Genomic DNA, 21,250 nt, shown 5'->3' with positions numbered 1-21,250 from the left:
GTGTTCCGCCTGTGGCGCGTGTCAGCGCGTCCTGGCGCCGGCGAGCGAAGCAGGCTCTGGGGACCCGGAGCGGCTGCGCCGCCGGTTGCCTCTCCCCTGGTCTCTGGCGCCCCGCGACCCTACCTCCCGGGTCAGTGAGGGTCTAGGGAGGCTGGCGGAGAGAGGGGCGGTCGTTGCCTTAACAGGGACCCGCCGAGCACCCAGGAGGTACCGCAGCCATGCCCTCTGACCCACCCCCTCGCCGTGTTCCATCCCAGGCTGTCACATACTCCTGAAAGTAGTGGTTCTGCTTTGAACTTAATTCTGTAAGTATTCATCCCCTTTCATGTGTTATTTGTCAAATATGTTACAGCTCTTTCCATAGAAATACACGTAGTAGAGCTTTATATGCAGTGGGCCTGGAGATGTGCATTTTCAGTAATGCTTTAGTTGATTTTGATGCACTGGCAAGGGTGAGAACCACGGCCTTAAACTGTACATATCCACACTTAACTGCCTTCTTCCCCCTTTTCCCAGGACCTGACAGGCATCTAGGTCAGAGTTTTTGGGCTAGGAGCTATTAGTGTGTCAAAGTCAGTTTAATGGGTTGCAACCAATATATATATATTTTTAATGAAATAAAATAGAATGCAAAATCTCAGTGCATTTCGCATAATAAAGGTGAGAATTGTGAAAGTTCTGTTGTGTGTGTGTGTGTGTGTGTGTGTGTGTGTGTGTGTAGATGATAATATTTATCCTCCAAATTTGGGCGCTTTTGAGAATGAAAGGGGGTGCAACTCTAGGACCAAAGGTGTAATCTGAGGCTGTCTCTGACCAACCAGGATGTATGGTCATCTGCATGTGAGTACGCCGAATATAAAATGTATCTCAGACATTTCCATGGTCCCCGGCCATGTCTTTGTCCAGAAGTCTTCAAGGATGTCCCGTGGTCTGCATGGATTGCATCCCATGCCATGGAAGCCCCTTCAAAATCCAGTGTCATCCAGTGTGGCTTACTATCAGGGGTTTACATCACTGCTCCGTTGACATTCCTTTACTCCTGGTTGCCCTCTAGAAAACTTCCTCTCTCTTTTTCCCCTAAAGCACAGCCATCATTCACCTTGTAAAGCCAGTTCAAGTCATTGCCCGCTGAATGGCCCTGGTTGAGCACCACCTCTCCTTGGTGTAGCAAGTTGGCAACACAAATTCCTGTTAGTCCATGAGTCATCCATCCCCACATTGTTTACATGGCTCGCCCCTCATAGAACAAATGATCCTCAATTTCTATGAGTGTTTATAAGCTTGTGTGAGACTATAAACTTCAGTGACAGTGATGGTTATCCCTGTATGGTGAGTTTACTAATAATGTTAATTTCTAAAATTTCCAGAGAATTTGCATCACTTGTATAATCTAGAAAAAAGAAAAGAAACAGAATTGTGTTGAATAGCAAATGAAAAATTCCATTTCTCCTTCCTTTTGGTAGTCTAGAACATAGTCTTCTAAACTTTTTACATAGATTTTTATAGTTTTTTTATGTTGAAGTAATTTTAGATGTACTGAAGTCTTGCAAATATAATAAAAGATATGAAAGTTGACAAATTGGACTTCATAAAAATGTAAAACTTTTGTGCTTCAAACAGCACCATCAAGAAAGCAAAAAGAATGAGAGAAAATACTTGCAAATCATATATTTGATAAGGATTCAGTATCCAGAATATATAAACTCCTACAAGTCCATAAAAAAGATAAACTCATTAAAAAACTAGGCAAAGGACTTGAGTAGAAATTTCTTCAAAGAAGATATAGAAATGGCCAATAAGCACATAAAACAAAAAAAGCTCAACATCCTTAGTCATTACAAAAATGCAAATCAAGGCCACAATTAGATACTACTTCATACTCTCTTAGCTATGATCAAAAGGACAGATAGTAACAAGTGTTGGTGAGGATGTGGAGAAGTTGAAACCCTCACACTTCACTGGTGGGAATATAAAATGGTGCAGCTACTTTGGAAAATAGTTTGGCAGTTCCTTAAAAAGGTAAACATAGAATTATATGACCTGGCAATTCCATTCTTAGGTATATACCCAAGAGAAATTAAAACATGTCCACACAGAAACTTGTATGCAGATATTTACAGCAACATTTTTTATGCTAGCCAAAAGATCAAAATAACCCAGATGCTGAGTGGATAAGCCAGATGTCATACAGCCACACAGTGGAATAATTTTGGCAATAAAAAGGAATGAGGTAGTGATAATATGCTGTATCATGAATATATTCAATTTCTGGGGTTGCCATATCAAAGTACCAGAAACTGGGAGGCTTAACAGAAGTTTATTGTCTGATAGTTTTGGAGGCTGGAAGTCTGAAATCAAGGTATTGGCAGGGTTGGTTTCTTCTGAGGAGTGTGAAGGAAAATCTTTTCCATGCCTATCCTCTAGCTTCTTGTAGCCTCAGGCATTCTGTGGCTTGCAGATGGTGTTCTTCCTGTGTCTTGATCTCATCTTCCCTCTAAGTGTATCTATCGCTGTGTCCAAATTTCCCCTCTTTATGAGGACTCAATCATTGGATTAGGGCCCACCACAGCTAATGACCTCATCTTTACTTGACATCTGCAGAGATCCAAATTTCAAATAAAGGCACATTCACAGGTACTGGGATTAGAACTTGAACATCTTTTGGGGGTACACAATTCAACACATAACAATGGATGAACCTCGAAAACATTATGCTGAAAGAAAGAAGCCGGTTACAAAAAGCTTCCATTTCCATGTGATTCCATTTATGTGAAAGGTCCAGAATAGGCAACTCTAGAGACAAAGTGTATTAGTAGTTGCCTAGGGCTGAGGGAGAGCAGGATTGCTAGTGGGTAAATTATATGTCTGTAAAGTTGTTTGAAATATAACAATACTCAGAGTTCTTGTATACCCTTCATCCAGCTTTTAATGTTAGTATATTACATAACTGTAATATAATTATTTAATTGAGAAAATGAACATCTATACAATACTCTTTACTAATTTACAGACTCCATTTAAATTTCATTAGTTATCCAAACATGGATACCAAGGGGGAAAGGGGGGGTGGGATGAATTGGGAGATTGGGGTCAATATACACTATTGATACTATGTATAAAATAGATAAATAATGAGAACCTATTGTATAGCACAGGGTACTCTACTCAGTGCTCTGTGGTGACCTAAATGGGAAGGAAATCCAAAAAAGAGGGGATATATGTATACATATAGCTGATTCACTTTACTATACAGTAGAAACTAACAACATTGTAAAGCAACTATACTCCAATAAAAATTTTTAAAAATAAACAAAATAGTTCAATAAAAGATGGTTCTTAAAAAAAAATTATCCAAGCAATGTCTTTTTTTCTGGTTCAGGATCCAATTTAGGATCCCACGTTGTGTTGGTTTATCCTGTCGCCTTAACCTCCTGGAATCTTAGACAATTTTTAGTCTTTCTTTGTCTTTGATGATCTTTGATGATCTTGACACGTGAAGAGTATGGGAAAATTATTTTGTAAGATGTCCCTCAATCTGGGTTTTCTGATTGATGAGAAATCAATCAGTTTGGGTTTTCTGATTGATGCATTTTTGGCAAGACGATTACAGAAGTGATGTGCCCTTCTTGGTGCATCATATTAGAGGTACGTGAAATTGGTAAGTCATTAATGGTTAAGTCTGATCATTCTGTTAAGTTGTTATTTATCAGATTTCTCCACTGTAAAGTTAAAAAATTTTCTTTTTAAATTAATAAGTAGCTTGTGGGGAGAAACTTTAAGACTTTGCATTTACCTTATTTTTTAAATCAGAGTTTCATCCAGTAATTTTAGATTTCATTCTTGCTCACAGCAATTATTACTGTGGTATTTACCAAACGGTGATTTTCTATTTCCTGTTTTCTTTCTACCTTTGTTAAATGGAATTCTACTCTAAGGAAGAGCTGTCCTTTCCCCTCCATTTATTTACAGACAGTCCCTGACTTACAGTGGTTTGACTTATAATTTTTTGATTTTACGACAGTGTGAAAGCAATAGAAATTGAGTAGAAACTGTACATCGAATTTTGAATTTTGATCTTTTCCTGAGCTAGTGATATGTAGTATGATACTGTCTTGTGATGCTGGGCAGTGGCAGTAAACCAGTCAGTCACACAGTCAGGGAGGTAAACAGCCAGTACACTTAGAACCATTCCGTACCCTTACAACCATTCTAGATTTTTTACTTTCAGCATAGTATTCAATAAAATACATGAGATATTCAGTAGTTTATTATAATGTAGGTTTTGTGTTAGATGACTTTGTCCAACTATAGGCTAACGTAAGTGTTCTGAGCACATTTAAGATAGGCTTGGCTAAGCTATGATGTTCCATAAGTTAGGTGTATTAAATGCATTTTCAACTTAAGGGTTTATCAGGACATAACCCCACCATATTTTGAAGATCTGTATTTATTTATTCAATTATTTTGTTTATAACAGTATGGACTCATGGATGTTTATTCTATCAGTTTTAATCCATTAGTGTCATTTATTATGCTGCTCAAATTGTCCCAAATTTGGCCACTGAAAGCTTGTAGGGAGCCTCTAAGATGGCCTCCGACAATACCTACCTCTTAGTATTCAGGCCCTTTCTTAATCTCTCCTTGAGTGTAGGCTGGATATAGTGACATTTCTAATGAATCGAAAAGGTGATGGGATGTCACTGCTGAGATTAGGGTTAAGTAAAAGACTGGCTTCTCTCTTGAGCAGACACTCTTGCTTTCTCATTCTCTTGTTCCCTTGCTCCTTCACTTCCTCACTGTGATGGAAACCAGCTGCCATACTGTGAGCTGCCCTGTGGAGAGGCCCCTGTGCCAAGGAACTGAGAGAGGCCTCCTAGCAATAGCTAGTGAAAAACAGGCCCTCAGCCCAACACCCCACAAGAAACTGAATCCTGCCAACACCATAGTAATGAGCTTGGAAATTCATCCTTCCTTATTTAAGCCTTGGGATGATCCTGGCTGACAGCTTGACTGCAACCCGATGAAAAACCTTGAGGCAAGGGAATCTGTATTAGTTTGCTAGGACTACCATACGTACCACAGGCTGGGTGCCTTAAACAGGAGAAATTTATTTTCTCACAGATCTGGAGGTCAGAAGTCCACGATCAAGGTTCTGGCGGACTTGGTTTCCAGTGAGGGCTTTCTTCCTGGTGTGTAGATGGCCTCCTTCTCACTATATATTTACATGGTCTTTCCTTGGTGCATGTACATAGGGATTGGGGCTGCATGGGGAGAACACTAGTTCTCTGGTGTGCCTTATAAGGACACTAGCCCTATTGGATCAAAGCCCAACGTTATGACCTCATTTAACCTTAATTACTTCCTTAGAGGCCCCATCTCCAAATACAGCCACACTCAGGGGTAGGGCTTCAAAATATGAATTTGGGGGGGAAATAAACAAGGACCAGGAAAGAGGCAACTTAGCAAGACAGAAAACTTACAGACAATAACTGCTTTACTGCAGCCAGACACCATGGAACAAAATGGGCCCTCATCCCCCTCAGCAAAGGTTAAGTGGGGAACCTAGACTTCCACGATTGTCTTGCTGGGATGATTTCAGAAAAGACCAAGAGAAGCTGGGATTGTCATGGCCACCCAATAATAATGAGACCTTTCCTCCTTCATAGTGTTCATGAAAGTCATGAACATGTAGGGAGCAGTTACAAGGCACTCTCCCCTCTTCCCCCCACCACCCATGCCTCGTATTAGGGTTCTCCTGAGAAACTAGAGGGAGGTGGGAAGAAGAGATGAACCAGGAACACTAAGGGCAAGAGAAGACTGATATCAGCTCAAGCATTTGCGCTTGAGCTTTTGTTCTGTTCAGGCTCTCAATAGATTGGATGATACCCACCCACTTTGGAGAGGACCATCAGCTTTACTCAGTCCACCAATTCAAATGCCAACCTCTTCTGGAAACACTCTCACAGCACATCCAGAAATAATCTTTACAATCAAGGCATTCTATAGCCCAGTGAAACTGACATATAAAATTAATCATCATACCCTCCCAGCCAGGGTGATGGAATTTCACCCCCACTTGGCAGAATTGAGGTGGGGTCTTCCCTTCTGTGCTGATGTGATGTGAGAGGAGCCTGTAAAACAGAAGATTTAAATAGGATCTGAGTCTCAATGCAGTAATCAAAATGTCCAGGTACAACTGAAAATCACTCATTATGCCAAGAACCAAGACTATCTTAACTTGAGAAAGACAAGATAATCATCAGACACCAAACCAGAAATGACACAGAGATGGGCGTTTTCTGACAAAGGTTTTAAAGCAGGCATGATAAAAATACTTTAATTTAAAAATTCTGAAAATGCTTGAAACAAAAAACTAGAAAGTCTCAGCAAAGAAATACAAAATATAAAGAGGAACCAAGTGGAAATTTTAAAACTGAATATTACAATAAAGGAAATAGTAAACTCACTAGAAGGATTCAGCAGCAGAGTGGAAATGATAGGGAAAGGATTGGTGAAAGTAAAGATAAAACAATAGAAATTAACCAACAGAGAAAAATAGATTGGAAAAAAAAAGTGAATAGAGGCTCAGGGACCTATGGTAGTATAACAAATGATCTAATATTTATCTCATCTGCATCCCAGAGGGAGAGGAGAAAGAGGGTGGGGTTGAAAACATATTTGAATAAATAATGACTGAAAAAAAAATTTGGCAAAAGACATAAAACTACAGATTCAAGAAGCTGAGCTAACCCAAAGTAGGATGCACCCCCAAAAATATCATGCCAAGATACATCATAGTCAAAATTCTGAAAACTAAAGATGAAAAATCTTGAAAGCAGAAAGAAAAAAATAATACTTTACCTATAAGTAAAAAACAATTTGAATTACAGCAAGTTTCTTATCAGAAACTAAAGAGGCCAGAAGGAAGGGGCATCACATTTCCAAGTGCTGAAAACAACTATAACTAAGAATTCTATATGCAGTGAAAATATTCTTCAGGAATAAAGTGTATAGATATCAAGACATTCTCAGATGAAGGAAAACTAGAAGGGTTTGTCACCAGTAGATCCACCCTATATTTTTTAAAAAGGGCTGAAGGAGGTTCTTGAACTGGAAAGGAAATGATAAAAGAAGAATTCTTGAAACATCAGGAAAGGAGATAGAACAATAGAAAGAGTAAAAATATTACTTAATACAATGGAATTTTTTCTCAAGTTTTCTAAATTACATTTGGTGATTGGAAGCAAAAATTGTAACATTGTCTATGGATCTCAAAGCATGTAGGGGAAATATTTAGGACAATTGTATTATAAATGACAGAGGGCAAAGGAACTGAAAGGATTGAAAGGTTTTTACACTTCACTCAAACTGGTGAAATCTTGACACCAGAGGACTATGAAAAGTTATGTGTGCATAATATAATACAACTAAATGTCTATACAAAGAGATACATTCAAAAGCACTATTGATAAAGCAAAATGGAATTCTAAAAGAAAAAAAGGTACAAGTAACCCAAAGGAAGGCAGAAGAAGAAAACAGAGGAAAGAAACAAAATGAAACAAAAAACCCCACTGAAGTCCTAGCATATCAATAATTACATTACATGTAAATGTCTGAATATACCAACTAAAAGAGAAGAACAGAGTAGATAAAAAACAAGACCCTACTATATGCTCCCCACAAGAAACTCAGTTCAAAATTAATGGTATAGGTAGTAAAGTAAAAAGATGGCAAAAGATATGCAATGCAAACATTAATCAGAAAAAAGCTGTAGTGGCTACATTAATGTCAGATAAAGTAGACTCTAGAGCAAAGAAAATTACTAGGGTCAGAGAGGGGCATTTCATAATACTAAAAGGGTCAGGCTATCAAGAAGACATGGCAATCCTAAATTTGTATGTACCAAACAACAGAGCTGCAAAATACTTAAAGCAAAAACGGACAGAACTGAGAGGAGAAATTGACAAACCCATGATTCTAGTTGGAGACTTCAATGCCCCTCTTTCAATAATTGACTGAACTATGTGGAAAATCAGCAAGGTTATATAATAACTCAACAGTACCATAAATTAACAGGATGCAGCATGCACGCACACACACCACTTCACCCAACAACAGCAGAATACACATTCTTTTCACGTTCCCGTGGGTAGTTTACCAAGATAGACCACTTACCATGATAGAGCCATAAAACAAACTTCAACATGTTTAAAATAAGTGAAATCATACTGTGTGTGTTCTCACCACAAATGAACCAAGCTAAAAATCGGTAACAGAAAGATAACAGGAAAATCTCTAGTTGGAAACAAGTTGCTAAATAATCTTTGAGTCAAAGAGGAACTCTCAAGGGAAATAAAAACAACACGTTGAACTAAATGAAAATGAAATTAAAACATACCAAGACAAGTGGGCTATAACTAAAGTAGTGCTAGAGAAAAATTTATAGCACCAAATTCTTACATTAGAAAAAAGGGAAAGTCTCAAGAAAATCATGTAAGCTCTCACTTTAGGATCCTATCCAGTGCAGAAGTAGGGAAATAATGAAATTGAAAGTAGAAAAACAATAGAGAAAGTAAGCAAAAGATGGTTCTTTGAAAAGATCAATAATATTGCCAAATGATGCAAATTAGCAATATCAGAAATGAAGTGGGATACCACTACAAATCTTGTAGATCTCAAAGAAGTAATAAGGAAATATAAATAATTTTACATACATAAATTTGACAACTAAAGTGAAATGGACTGATTCCTCAAAAATCATCCAATATGGAATATAAATTTTTTTGTAGTTCTATAAATATTAAAGAAATTGAGTTTTTAATTTAAAACCTCCCAAGAAGGGACTTCCCTGGTGGTCCAGTGGTTAAGACTCCATGCTTCCAATGCAAGGGGCGTGTATTCAATCCCTGGTCAGGGAACTAAGACCCCACGTGCCATGCAGTGTGGCCAAATAAATAAATAAATAAAATAGAAATAAAACATAAAAACTCCAAAGAAAGAATCAGATGTTTTCAGCAGAGAATTCTACCAAACATTAAAAGAAGAAGCAATTTTACACATTATCTACCAGAAAGCAGAAAAGGAGAAATTCCCCAACTCGTTTTGTGAGGCCAGTGTTATCCTGATACCAAAACCATACAAAGACCATTCAAGAAAGGAAAACTGCAGATTAATATCTCTCATGAATACAGATGCAAAAATTACTCAATGAAACATTAATAAGTAGAATTCAGCAATATATAAAAAGAGCTTTGGGATTCTGGGAAGACAGAGTAGGAAGTGCCGGGAACCTTGTCTTCTTTCCTGGACAGTTATACTGGCAGAATCTGCTTGATATAGCTATGTTGGAACTCTGAAGTCTATTCAGACTTGCAACTTCAAGGAGAAGGGAAATTGCAGTTAATTTTGGTCAATTTCAGCAATTGCTACCCATCCCCCAACCTCAGCTCTGAGACAGTCAGTTGTGCATTTGTACCAGGAGCAGCTTACATGCAGCTTGCTGACCCAAGGTGAGCAATAAGGACCCTGTCCTCCAAATATCAGGGACCTGTTTTCTGATTGTTGATTGCTGCTTCTGATAATGGAAGTACAGACATAGAACTGGGCAGTCATTGCTGCACCACCCCTCCCATTGTTGCAAGCCCCAAGCCCTATGGCTGAAACAACTTCTAGGAGATTTAAAGAGCTGGCACTTTTCTCTCCATCATTATTTATCTTTTCTCCTTATTTGGGGAGCCAGACATTTAAGGACTAGGACATTCAAAAGCAACCCATGTACAGATCACCATACATGTCTAAGGAAAAACACAGACTCAGACCTGATAAGACCTTAAGTTTATACCTCAGGCTTATCCCTGGGAGAGAGAGCATAAAACAATAAAAATATCAATAAAGTAAACAAAAATGAAAGGAAACGCTTGAGAAATGGAACAATCTGATTTCCAGACTTACTACATTGTTAGATTCAAATATTAAATTTTCAGGGAAAAAAATTATAAGATGTGCAAAGAAACAGGAAAAAAATTTTTCCATGCAAAGAAAAAAAAGTCAACAGAAACTGGTGAGAAAGGCCATATGGCAGACCCAATAGACAAAGAATTAAAAACAACCTGTCTTAAAGACGCTCAAAAAACTAAAGGAATACATGGAGAAAGTCAAGATAATGATGTATGAACAAAATGGAACTATGAATAAAGAGAAAGTATAAGAGCACACTAAAAAGAGATTCTGGAGCTGAAAAGTACAATAACTTGAATGAAAAACTCACTAGATCCCAGTCAAAAGCAGATGTGAGTAGGAGAAGAAAGAATCAGTGAACAAGAAGATAAAACAATTGAAATTGTCAAGTCTGCAGAACAGAAAGAATAAAGATTGAAGGAAAGTGAACAAAGCCCAAGGAACCTGTGGAACATCTTCAAGAGTATCAACATGCATTGTGGGAGTCCCAGAAGAAGAGAGAGACAGACAGGAGCAAAGGGATTATTTGAAGAAATAATGCCTTAAAACTTCCCGAATTTGAAGAAAGACATGAACATAAACACTTAAGGTTCATGAACCTTAATGAACGCCTAATAAGGTGAATTCAAAGAAGGTCACACTGAGACATAGAAACTGTTGAAAGCAAAAGAAAATCTTGAAACCAGCAAGAGAGAAGTGATTCATCACATAGAAGTGATCTTCAGTAAGATTATCAGCAGATTTCTCACTTGAAACTTTGGAGGCCAGAGGTCAGTGGGCTGGTATATTCAAAGTGCCAAAAGAAAAACACTGAAAAGTGTCAATCAAGAATCCTAAATCTGCCCCAAACTGTCCTTAGAAGGGAGGGAGAAATTAAACCAAAAGCTAGCACAAGGAATAAATAATAAAGATTAGAACAGAGATGATGAATGAAATATAAATTAGAAAAATGGCAGGGAAAATGAATGAAAACAAAACTTTTTTTGTTTGCTTTTAAAAAGGAGGCTTCTGGGAAGATGGTGGAGCCAGAAACACCAGGAATCTGTCTACCCAACTAGGCAAAAATTGCACCAGCAGAATCATCTGATGTAACTGTTTTGGACCTCTGGAGTCTGTTGAACCCAGGTAACTTTTAGGGGGAACCCTTGGATGGTAAATTTCTGTCAATAATCAGCACTTGGCACAGTAGCAGCTACCAATTCCCAACACACAATCTGTGTGACTGTGTTCCTGGAGCAACTTGCACCCAGCTTGTGAGAGTCAGGGTGGGCAACAAGTACCTTTTCTTTCAAATATCAGGGATCTGTTATATGATTGTTGATTGCTGCTTCTGATCACAGAGGTGCAGACAAATAGAGCTAGAGGGGAGCCATTGTTGTTGCACCTCCTCCCATTATTGCAAGCCCCTACCCCATCTGGCTCAAGTGTCTTTCAAGATATTTAAAGGCCAGCACTCTTCATCCCCCCTTCATTTTTTGCTTTTCCTCTTTTGGGAGACAGACATTAAAGGCTAGACTATTAAAAAACAACTGCATATATGGGTAAAATTAGAAAGTGATTACGCATGCCTAAGAAGAGTCTCAGAAAAGACATAAGCCCTTAACTTTACACCTTAGGCTGATTCTCAGGACAGAGACAGCCTATGGCAATCAAAAACAGCAACAACAGCAAACCCTGGGGAAGGGGGAAGAATCTGATTTCCAGAGCTACCACATTATTAGATTCAAATGTCCAGTATTCAACAAAAACATTACAAGGCATACAAAAAAACAGGAAAGTGTGGCCCATTCAAAGGAAAAAAATATATCAACAAAATATGTCCCTGAAAAGAGTTTATGGAAGGAGAGGAGGCAAGATGGTAGAGTAGAAGGATGTGAGCTCACCCCTTCTTATGGAAACACCGGAATCACAACTAACTGCTGAAAAACCACTGACCAAAAAAAAAAAATGCTGGAACCTACCAAAAAAGATAGGATACCCTAAATCCTAAATCCAAAGGCAAAGAAGAAGCCACAAAGAGATGGTAAGACAGGTGCAATCACCATAAAATCAAATCCCATACACACTGGGTGGAAAACAGTTATACCACAGCAGTTCTCCTACAGGAGTGAAAGTTCAGAGCGTCATGTTGGGCTCCTCAGCTTGGGGGCCTGGGAATGGGAGGAAGAGCCCCCAGAGAGTCTGGCATTGAAAGTCACCACAGCACTGGGGGAAAGAGAAACTCCACTCTTGGAGGGTGTACACAGGGTCTCATGTGCACCAGGACCCAGGGAAAAAAGCGGTGACCTCATAAGCGACTGGGCCACACTTAGCTGCTATTGTTGGAGGGTACCCTGCAGAGGTAGGAGGCAACTGTGACTCACTGTGGGGAAAGGGACAATGGTGGCGGTGGCTGTGGCAAGTGCTCATTGGCGTGGGCCCTCTAGGAGGGTGCCATGTTCCCACCAAGACCTGGCACCACCCAATAGCCTGAAGGCTCCAGTGCAGGGACACCTCAGGCCAAACAACCAACAGGACTGAAACATAGCCCCATGCATCAGCAGACAGGCTGCTTAAAGTCTTCCTTAATAAACAGCCACCCAATAATGCACACACACTCAGACACAACTCTGCCCACCAGAGGGACCAGACCCAGCTCCACCCACCAGTGGGCAGGTACCAGTCCCTCCCACCAGACAGCCTCAGGTGGCAGACAGCAGAGGCAAGAGAACTACAACCCTACAGCCTGTGGAACAGGAACTGCAATCACAGATAGTTAGAAAAAATGAGATGGCAGAGGAATACGTCCCAGATAAAGGAACAAGATAAAACCCCAGAAGAACAACTAAGGGAAGTGGAGATAGGCAACTTACCTGAAAAAAACTCAGAGTAATGGTAGTAAAGATGATCCAAGATCTCAGAAAAAGAATGAAGGCACAGATTGAGAAGACATAAGAAATGTTTAACAAAGACCTAGAAGAACTAAAGAACAAACAGAGATGAATGATACAATACCTGACATGAAAAATACACTAGAAGGAATCAGTAGCAGAATAACTGAGGCAAAAGAACGGATAAGTGACATGGAAGGCAGCATGGTGGAAATCACTGCCGCAGAACAGAATAAAGAGAAAAGAATGAAAAGAAATGAGAACAGTCTGAGAGACCTCTGGGAAAACATGAAATGCACCAACATTTCCATTATAGGGGTCCCAGAAGGAGAAGAGAGGGAGAAACGGCCTGAGAAAATATTTGAACAGATAATAGCTGAAAACTTCCCTAACATGGGAAGGGAAGCAGTCACCTAAGTCCAGGAAGTGCAGAGAGTCCCAGGCAGGATAAACCCAAGGAGGAACACACTGAGACAGATAGTAATCAAACTGACAAATATTAAAGACAAAGAAAAAATATCAAAAGCAACAAGGGAAAAGCAACAAACGATATACAAGGGAACTCCCATAAGGTTGTCAGGTGATTTCTCAGCAGAAACTCTGCAGGCCGGAAGGGAGTGGCACAATATACTTAAAGTGATGAGAGGGAAGAACCTACAACCAAGAATACTCTACCCAGCAGGGCTGTCATTCAGATTCAACATAGAAATCAAAAGCTTTACAGACAAGCAAAAGCTAAGAGAATTCAGCACCACCATCCAGCTTTGCAACAAGTGCTAAAGGAACTTCTCTAGGTGGAAAAGAAAAGGCCACAACTAGAAACAAGAAAATTATGAATGAAAAGCTCACTGGTAAAGGCAAACATACAGTAAAGGTAGGAAATCATCTGCACACAAATATGATATCAAAATCAGCAATTGTGAGAAGAGGAGAGCACAAATGCAGGATATCGGAAATGCGTTTGAAATTATAGACAATCTATATTGTCTTTATTGAATTAAAACAATCTATATTGTTGTTTATATACAGACGTCTATATCAAAACCTCATGGGAACAGCAAACTGAAAATCTACAATAGATACACACAAAAAAGCAAAAGCAGTTCAAACACAACACTAAAGTAAGTCATTGAATCACAAGAGAAGAGAATGAAAGAGGAAGGGAAGAAAAAACACAAAAACAAATCCAAAACAATTAACAAAATGGCAATAAGAACATACATATGATAATTACCTTAAATGTAAATGGATTAAATGCTCCAACCAAAAGACATAGGCTGGCTGAATGGATACAAAATAATACCTGTATATATGCTGTTTACAAGAGACCCACTTTAGATCCAGGGAAACATACAGACTGAAAGTAAGGGGATGGAAAAATGTATTCCATGCCAATGGAAGTCAAAAGAAAGCTGGAGTAGCAATACTCATATTAGACAAAATAGGCTTTAAAATAAAGACTGTTACAAGAGACAAAAAGGACACTACATAATGATCAAGAGATCAATCCCAGAAGATATAACAATTGTAGATATATATGCATCCAACATAGGAGCACCTCAATTTATAAGGCAATTACTAACAACCATAAAAGGAGAAATCAGCAGTAACACAAAAACAGTGGAGGACTCTAACACCCTATTTTCATCAATGGACAGATGATCCAGACAGAAAATCAATAAGGAAATGCAGGCCTTAAATGACACACTTGACCAGAGGGACTAAATTGATATTTATAGAGCGTTCCATCCAAAACAGCAGAATACACGTTCTTCTCAAGTGCACGTGGAGTATTCTCCAGGATTGAGCACATGCTGGGCCACAAAGCGAGCCTCGGTAAATTTTACTGATTATTGACCCAGGGATTTTTGCAGAAAGTAATGCCTTTAGCTGGTGATTTTTATTTTGGCTGGCCAAAAATTAATTCTTTTATTTCACTAACACTTTGTGGGTTATTGCCTTCAATAGAGACACTTGACATACCTGTAAAATCTTCTAATTTTCATGAAATGTTGTTTTCAATTCACTATTCTGTAGAAGCAAAGGTGCATTCTCTGGCACCCTGAGTTTCATTTTCACTTTTTGTATCAGAATCAGTCACTATTTTTTAAAATCTTTTTATTGGTCTAATATTCACATCATCTGAATCAGAACTGTATTCTGAAAAACTATCATCTTCTGAGACACTAGTACATGTGTCAATCAGACATCAGAGAAAGTATGTGCATAAGATTGACTGAAAAATTCTTCACTCAAAATTTTGCAGTGCGTCATTTTGGAAGATTTTATGTATATAATATATACAAGGTTGGAACAAAAACTTAATGGAGCAAAATGTGAATGATAATGACAATTGTAAGTTGTATAAAGAACCTTGATCAATTTATGCTCTAACAAATTGCACAGTGATGTTAATTGTAGCAGTCTCTAAGAACATATTGATACATCTCTGTTCAATAACATCCAGGTAACAAAAGATGTATTAATACGTCTCTGGTCAACAATGTGTTAATAAAATTGAAGTCATAACAATCATCTTTAATGACCATAATGCTGTGAGATTAGAAATCAACTACAAGAAAGAAAAAAATTGTACAGAACACAAACACGTTGGACGTTAAACAATAAGCTTCTAAACAACCAATGGATCACTGAAGAAATCAAAGAGGAAATCATAAAATACCTAGAGACAAATGAAAATGAAATCACGACAATCCAAAACCTATGGGACACAGCAAAAGCAGTTCTAAGAGGGAAGTTTATAGCAATAGAGACTTACCTCGGGAAACAAGGAAAATCTCAAATAAACAACCTAACCTTACACCTATAGCAACTAGAGAAAGAAGAACAAAACCCAAAGTCAGTAGAAAGAAACAAATCATAAAGATCAAAGCAGAAATAGATGAAATAGAGATGAAGAAACTAATAGAAAAGATGAATGAAAGTAAAAACTGGTTCTTTGAAAAGATAAATAAAATTGATAAACCTTTAGGGCTTCCCTGGTGGCGCAGTGGTTGAGAGTCCACCTGCCGATGCAGGGGACACAGGTTTGTGCCCTGGTCCAGGAAGATCCCACATGCCACGGAGCGGCTGGGCCCGTGAGCCATGGCCACTAAGCCTGCGCGTCCAGAGCCTGTGCTCCGCAACAGGAGAGGCCACAACAGTGACAGGCCCACATACCGAAAGAAAAGAAAAAAAAATTGATAAACCTTTAGCCAGACTCATCAAGAAGAAGAGGGAGGGGGCTCAAATCAATAAAATCAAAAATGAAAACGGGGACGTTACAATGGACACCACAGACATACAAAGGATCATAAGAGACTAGTACAAGCAACTATATGCCAATAAAATTGACAACCTAAAAGACATGGACAGATTTTTAGAAAGGTACAACCTCCCCAAACTGAACCAGGAAGAAACAAAATATGAACAGACCAATCACAAGTACTGTAATTGAAACTGTGTTTTTAAAACTCCCAACAAACAAAAGTCCAGGACCAGATGGCTTCACAGGCAAATTCTATCAAACATTTAGAGAAGAGCTAACACCTATCCTTCTCAAACTCTTCCTAAAAATTGCAGAGGGAGAAACACTCCCCAACTCATTCTACGAGGCCACCATCACCTTGATACCAAAACCAGACAAAGATATCACACAAAAAAATTACAGGCCAATATCACTGATGATCATGGACACAGAAATCCTCAGCAAAATACTAGCAAATGGAATCCAACAACACATTAAAAGGATCATGCACCATGATCAAGTGGGATGTATCCAAGGGATGCAAGGATTCTTCAATATATGCAAATCAATCCATGTGATACACCATCTTAATAAACTGAAGAATAAAAACCATATAATCATCTCAATAGACGCAGAAAAAGCTTTTGAGAAAATTAAACATCAATTTATGATAAAAACTCTCCAGAAAGTGGGCGTAGAGGGAACCTCCCTCAACATAATGAAGGCAATATATGACAAACCCACAGCAAACATTATTCTTAATGGTGAAAACCTGAAAGAATTTCTTCTAATATCAGGAACAAGACAAGGGTGCCCACTCTCACCACTATTATTCAACATAGTTTTGGAAGTCGTAGCCATGACAATCAGAGAAGAAAAAGAAATAAAAGGAATCCAATTGGGGAAAGAAGAAGGAAAACTCACTGTCTGCAGATGACATGGTACTATACATAGAAAATCCTAAAGATGCCACTAGAAAACTACTAGACCTAATCAATGAATTTAGCAAAGTTGCAGGATACAAAATTAATACACAGATATCTCTTGCATTCCTATACAATAACAGTGGAAGATTAGAAAGAGAAATTAAGGAAACAATCCCATTTACCATTGCTACAAAAAGAATAAAATACCTAGGAATAAACCTACCTAAGAAGGCAAAAGACCTGCATGCAGAAAACTATAAGACACTGATGAAAGAAATTAAAGATGACACAAACAGATGGAGAGATATACCATGTTCTTGGATTGGAAGAATCAACATTGTTAAAATGACTATACTACCCAAAGCAATCTACAGATTCAATGCAATCCCTATCAAACTACCACTGGCATTTTTCACAGCACTAGAACAAAAAATTTCACAATTTGTATGGAAACACAAAAGACGGATTCCCTTTTTGTAACTCGTAAAGGTAAAATAATATTTGCTTTGTGCCAAGTTTTCTCAAAAGGAAAAGGACTATATACCATGACCAAATCGGATTTATCCCCGGAATTTAAGGATGGTTCAACATAGGAAAACCAGTCATTGTAATACATTACATTAACAGTAGAAAGGGAAAAAAAACCACATGATTATCTCAATTGTTGCATAAAAGCATTTTACACAATTTAACAGCTTTTTATGGTTAAAAAACACACAACAAACTATGAATAGAAGGAATACCTCAACATAATACAAGCTGTATATGAAAACCCCTCAGTGAACATCTTTCACTCAAAGGTGAAAGTCTGAAAGCTTTTCCTCTAAGATCAGGAACAAGACAAAAAGGTCCACATTCACCATATCTATTTAACAGAGTCTTGGGAATTCTAACCAGAGCAGTTAGGCAAGAAAAGGAAATGAAAGGCATCCAAATTGGAAAGGAAGAAGTAAAATGATCTCTGTACACAAATGATATGATCTTATAGGTAGAAAACTCTAAAGATTCCACACACATACACAAATTGTTAGAACTTATAAACAATTTCAGTAGAGTCACAGGATACAAAATCAACACAAAAAGTCAGTTGCACTTCTACACACTAACAGTGAACCAAAAGGAAATTAAGAAAATGATTCCATTTACATTAGCATCAAAAAGAATAAAATACTTAGTAATACTTAGGAAGCAAGGAGGTGAAGGACATGTACAATGAAAACTAAAAAACATTGCTAAAAGAAATTAAAGAATGCATGAGCAAATGAAAAGACATTCCATGTTCACATTGGAAATCTTAATATTGTTAAGATTATCAGTATTACCAAAGAAATCTACCATTTCAATGAAGTCGTTATCAAAATCCCAGTGACAGTTTTTGCACAAATGGAAAAACCCATTCTAAAATACATATAGAATCTCAAGGGACACTGAATATCCAAAACTATCTTGAAAAAGAACAAAGCTAGAGGACTTGCCATCCTGATTTCACAACTTAGTATTAAGCCATAGTAGTCAAAACAGCGTAATACTGGCAAAAGGCCGACATATATAGACTACCCGAAAAGAATAGAGAACCCGGAAGTAATCCTCGCATAAATAGTCAAATGATTTTCCACAAGGGGCCAAAGAGTATTCAATGGGGAAAGGACAGGCTTTTCATTAAATGGTGCTGAGAAAACTGGACATCCACATGCAAACATGATGTTAGACCCTCACACCATATACAAAAATAAGCTCATGTATGAGCTCGGGCTGCTGTAACAAAATACTACAGACTGGGTAGCTAAACAATGTAAATTTAATTTTCTCACACTTCTGGAGCCTGGGAAGTCCAAGATTAAGGTGCCAGTAGAGTTGGTGTCTGGCGAAGGCCTTCCTCCTGCATTGCAGATGACTGCCTTTTGCTGTGTGCTCATCTGGCCTTTCCTCAGTACATATGGAGAGAGGGTGGAGGGGGCACTCTGATTTCTTTTCCTCTTCTTATAAGGTCATTAATCCTGTAGGATTAGGAACCCACCCTTATGACCTCATTTAACCTTAATTACCTCTTAAAGATCCATCTCCAGATACGCTCACATTGGGGGTTAGGGCTTAAATATGAATTTGGGGGGAACACAATTCAATCTATAGCAATTCAAAATGGATCCATGACCTAAATATAAGACCGAAAACTATACAACTCTTAGAATATAGGGCAAAAGCTTCATGTCATTGGATCTGGCCTTGATTTATTGGATATGACACCAAAAAATCGCAGACAACAACAACAACAACAAAAAAAATAGACCAATTGGATTTCATGAAAATTTTAAAAATTTGTGCATCAAAAGACATCAACAAAGTAAAAAGGAAACTCACAAAACGGGAGAAAATATTTGAAAATCAAATATTCATCAGAGATTAATATGAATATATATAGAACTCCTGAAACTAAACAAGAGAACAAACAACCTGATTAAAAAGTAGGCAAAGGACTTGAATAGGCTTTTCTCTAAGGAAGATACACAAATGGCTGATAAGCACATGAAAAGATGTTCAACATCACTAGTTATTCAGCAAATGCAAATTGAAACTGTAGTGAGATACCACCTCACACCCATTAGAATGACTGCTATCAAAAAAACGGTAAATAACAAGTGTCAGTGAGGATGAGGAAAAATTGGAATTGTGCACTGGTGGTGAGAATGTAAAATGGTACAACCACTGGGGAAAAGAGAATGGTGGTTCCTCAAAGAATTAAACATAGACTTACCATTTAATCCAGCAATTCCACTTTCCTCAAAATAATTGAAAGAGGGTCTGGAAGAAATATTTGTACGCACATGTTTATAGCAACGTTACTCACAATACTCAAGAGGTCGAAACCAGCTAAGTGTCCAGTGATGTATGAATGGATAAGCAAAATGTGGTATATGCATTCAAGGCAATAGTATTCAACCTTAAAAAGGAAGAAAATTCTGACATATACTACAAAATGGATGCAACTTGAGGACATTATGCTAAGTGAAATAAGCCAATCACAAAAAGACAAACAATGTATGGTTCTACTTATATGAAGTACTTAGAACAGACAAAATCATAGAGACAGAAAGTAGAAGGGTGGTTGCCAGTAGCTGGGGGTGGTGGTGGTGGTGGAATGGGGAGTTATTGTTTAATTAGTACAGAATTTCAGTCTTGCAAGATGAAAAGAGTTCTGGAGATGGGTCATGGTGATGGTAGCACAACAATATGAATATACTTAACACCACTGAACTGTACACTTAAAAATAGTTAATATGGTAAATTTTATGTTATGTGTATTTCATCACAGTAAAAAAACAAAAAAAAGACAATTGAGCCCATGATCACAGCAAACTTAAATCTTTCATCTTGACAGTTTTGACAGCCTTGTAAGTAATGGGCTCAAAAATCAAATTCAAGACCTGTACTAGAGTCTAAATACATTTGTATCCCAAAGTGCTATGGCCCTAGATTAAGTGGCAACATGAAGTAACTCTTCTAAATTTCAGCCTAGGTTTGTACTGCTGGGTGGTCTGCAGGGGGGACCTCAAACCTTGAATTTGGTGGAGATAATTCTAAACTGATAATACTTCCAGGTGCTTAACAGAAGCAAAAGCAGATCCTCTGTGGAGGACAGTGTTGTCATCTAAGGCCTCAAGTTAGTTAATTTTTTAAGCATGATAACTGGTACCGTGGTGAGAAGCAGCAAAACCAAAAGATAATCAAAACAGATTTTAAGCACTGGAATTATAAAAAATGAATTATCAGGAGCAGAGGTCCAGAAGGAAGTAGAAATCTCTCTATTGCTTAAGGCCTTGCCCTTTTGGAAGAAATATTATTTTTCAAAATTATAAGATCCTTGTTCACCAGTGTTTTTATTCCTCCTCCTTAAAAATATGCAGAGTTTATAAAAATTGATAAGGAAAAGGCCCAATGGAAAAAGCAGGTGAAGGGTATGAATAACAATTTACATTGGAGGAAATCCAATGACTAAAGACAGTTTGAAAACATTCCCAGCCTCACTGGTGATCACGGAAAATGAAATTGAAAACAGCAAAGGGATATTCTTTTTCGTTTAGCCAATAACCACAATACTTCAGAGCAGGGCCTCAGATGCTCCTGATGGGAGTATGGATTGCTCCATTCTTTGGGAAGAAAAGCCTGGAAATAGATATTAAGATGAAAAATACATATGTTCTTTGAAATTTCATTTTGGGGGATATATCTTGTGGAAATAAAGCATACACAAA

At 38.0% G+C, this 21,250-nt stretch overlaps 1 protein-coding gene across 2 annotated transcripts in view; it reads left to right on the top strand.

The window, feature by feature from the left end:
• The first annotated feature begins 19 nt into the window (after window positions 1-19).
• Window positions 20-21,250, top strand: part of URGCP (upregulator of cell proliferation) — a 92,349-nt gene continuing 71,118 nt past the window's right edge. Inside the window, exons 1-2 of one of the 2 annotated variants that reach the window (XM_060157467.1) lie at window positions 20-305; window positions 10,959-11,082. The gene's annotated coding sequence lies outside the window, so the exon portion shown is untranslated. The remainder of the gene's footprint in view (window positions 306-10,958; window positions 11,083-21,250) is intronic. The other variant, XM_060157468.1, reaches the window with a different exon arrangement.

This window comes from Lagenorhynchus albirostris, chromosome 8 (genome assembly GCF_949774975.1).
Source record: "Lagenorhynchus albirostris chromosome 8, mLagAlb1.1, whole genome shotgun sequence".
Classification (NCBI taxonomy): domain Eukaryota; kingdom Metazoa; phylum Chordata; class Mammalia; order Artiodactyla; family Delphinidae; genus Lagenorhynchus; species Lagenorhynchus albirostris.
This window is presented reverse-complemented; position numbering and strand designations above follow the sequence as displayed.